The sequence below is a fragment of the Lipotes vexillifer genome, unplaced genomic scaffold (assembly GCF_000442215.2).
Source record: "Lipotes vexillifer unplaced genomic scaffold, Lipotes_vexillifer_v1.1 scaffold86, whole genome shotgun sequence".
Taxonomy (NCBI): domain Eukaryota; kingdom Metazoa; phylum Chordata; class Mammalia; order Artiodactyla; family Lipotidae; genus Lipotes; species Lipotes vexillifer.
The window spans coordinates 2,079,335-2,082,574 of NW_006785406.1; positions in this window are offsets into that span (position 1 = coordinate 2,079,335).

Consider the following 3,240-nt stretch of genomic DNA (forward strand, 5'->3'; position numbering starts at 1 on the left):
CCTGAGCAGCAGGAAGCCTGCTTTTACGTGATGGGGGCAGGGGGGACTACTTGTGGAACCCAGCTGATTCAGTTAGGTGCATCCTGGTACTTCCCGTTGAATGGACCTGTGAAGCAACTCCAGCTTGAAAACGGTATGGCTACCAGTGGTCTGTTCAGGCCTCTTGAGAACGACGGTTTGGGTCATATTACCACGTAAGCCACCAAGGCTTGCTAAGGCAATGGTGAGGATGAGGAGACTTTAGAATGAATGGTGTAGAGGGGAGAGGATGAGGACCAATTGTGGCCCCAAGATTAACCACAGTATTAGGAACTATGGTTCATCTCACTAACCTCCCTCTTCTAAGTTTTCTCTTATAAAGAGAGACCCAAGGGGACCGTGGAGTAGCTGTCCCTTGAACATGAGTAGAGGAATGAATCTGTGTGGTGTTAAGTTATGCACATGGTTGGCCATGGGTCATGCCATTCAGATATCCTTCATGTGAGCCTGCTATTGGGGCATAGTTGACAGACAGCCTCCAGCTGCTGCCCTATAAATACTGAGTCCATGCTTCCCTGGCACCATTTCTAGCCAATGAATGAGCATGGCAGGCTCATTCTTATCCAATGTGGAATTCTGGAACAGGAATTCTGGAATAGTGCCAACCCATTCCTGTCCAACAAGGAATTCCTCTGATGGGCAACTTTGCCTGGAATCTCCATTGGCCTGAAAGAGATCTTTTCAGGAATGTGCTTTAGTGTGGGACCCTTCCAACTCAATACTTCCATCCCTTTCTCCTTCACAGGTGTTAGATCTGCTTCATGGTCTAAAGTAGCGGTCCCCAGCCTTTTTGGCACCAGGTACTGGTTTCGTGGAAGACAATTTTCCCATGGACTGGGGTGGGGGGATGAGTCAAGTGCATTACATTTATTGAGCATTTTATTTTTATTATTATTACATTGTAATATATAATGAGATAATCATACAACTCAACATAATGTAGAATCAGTGGGAGCCCTGAGCTTGTTTTCCTGCAACTAGATGGTCCCATCTGGGGGTGATGGGAGACAGTGACACCTGAAGTGTGTTGCTTACGTCCAGTCTACTCCATAATCTCGTTTTGGTTGCTGTCACTGCAGAAAACCCTGCTTCACAAAGATAGGATGTTGGAAATGGAAGCAGGCTTTTCAGTGCTTCTGTGGCAATCTCAGAATATCCCGCCTTGACTTTAATCCAGATTGTATGGAGATTTGAAGTTGTCTCAAACATACTTTACAGGCCATTGTCATTTGCGATCTCAAGCAGTTGATCCTCGTCTAGCATGGACAAAGTTGATTCACCTGGCTTATTCACAAATGGGTCGCAGATCCATTTCTTCCCAGTACGGGGGTCTTTTGTGGTTGGGAAGTAATGCTCAAACTCTTTTGAAAGCTGAGATAGGTGATCATGCACCACCTGGGAGAAAAGAAAGCCCTGGCTCAGCCTCTTTCAAAATCTCTGCTAATGTTTGAAATGTCAAAAATCCCAATGTTCACTCGTTGCCCCAGTAATTCCAGTTTGGCTTTGAATGAAGCCACTTTATCTGCCGACTTGAACACAGTTGTTTTTCTCTCCTGAAGTGACAGGTTGAGTTCGTTAAGCAGGTTGAATATGTCTCACAAGTAAGCAAGTTTTGAGACCCATTCTGTATCACTGGAATGTGCTGTCAGTGGTGACTGTTTTTCTAAAAGAAATCTCTGGAGCAGCTCTCATAACTCAAAAACTCTGGCCAGTGATCTACCTTTAGAAACCATCTCACTTCCGTGTATAAGAGAAGACGTGTGTGCTCTGCGTCCATCTCCTCACAGAGCTGCGCGAACAGACGTGAGTTAAGGGCATATACTTTAATGTGGCTGATAATTTTAATCACATCCTGCAAAACATTGTTAAGTTCAGGTGACATTTTCCGGCTAGCCAGCCTTTCTCTATGGATGACACAGTGCATAGACTCGCATTCAGAAGCGACCTCTTTGACCCAAGTAATGAAACCAGAAAGCTGTCCAGTCATGGCAGCCACTCTATCCATGCATATACCAACACAAAATGACCAATTCAATTTTCTTGATATGTAATCATTCACACTTGAATAGTTCTGCAGCTGTAGTGTTGGCTGCAACAAAAGTGCACATAACATATCATCATGCACATCCTCCTGAAAAATATATCGCACAAAAACAAGCATTGTTGCCTTGTTGTCAACATCGGTAGACTCGTCAACCTGGAGTCTGCATACAATGGTGACTCATTAATCCTCTCTAACATTTTGCCTCAATATCCTCTGCTATTTCATCAATTTATCTACGGTGCTAGCCGAAAGAGGAACACGTACCACCTTTTGAACTGCAGCCACTCCTAAAAGTTCACCACAAATGTCCTTAGCAGCAGGCAGGACCAACTATTCACCAATAGTAAAGTGCTTCTTAGCCTCAGCAATGCGGTAAGCCACTAGAATGATGATGTGGCAAAGCAGTTTTGAAGGTTTCATGGCTTTGTTGGGTAGCCAGTTGCCACATATTATACAAAGGAGGCTTGGAGAATGTGAATCACCTGTTGCAATGAACCTGTAATTTAAGTAGGAGTCTTGGCATTTTCTTTTAAATGCAGCTTCTTTTTGTTGGCAGTCTTAGAGTCTTCTGCTGTCTCATCATTGGGTCTTTCCCCCTTTTCAAAGAAGCTCTCCAGTGACATTTGTTTTTTACTCATTTCGGTTATGGTTAGCTTGTGAGCTTATCAAAACAGTGACTGAGACAAGCGCGCAGTGCAGGAAAGAGGTGAGGATGGAAGTGGTAAATAAAATAATGGGCAAGTCATGCACAGACTAAAATAAGTGTCAGATTCTGACTTAAAGACTGCCACCAGATGCAACTTAATTGTCACTTGCCTCCCACTGATAGGATTTTGATATGTCTGCAAGAAATTGATTTATTATGGTTTCTCTGCAGTCACACCTCTCTGCTAATGATAATCTGAATTTGCATCCACTCCCCAGCACTAGCATCACTGCCTCAGCCCCACCTCAGATCATCAGGAATTAGATTCTCGTAAGGAGCACACAAACTAGATCCCTTGCATGGGCAGTTCACAGTAGGGTTTGCACTCAAATAAGAATCTAATGCCACTGCTGATCTGACAGGAGGTGGAGCTCAGGCAGTAATGCGAGCGATGGGGAGCGGCTCTAAACACAGATGAAGCTTCACTGTCTCATCTGCTGCTTAATTCCTG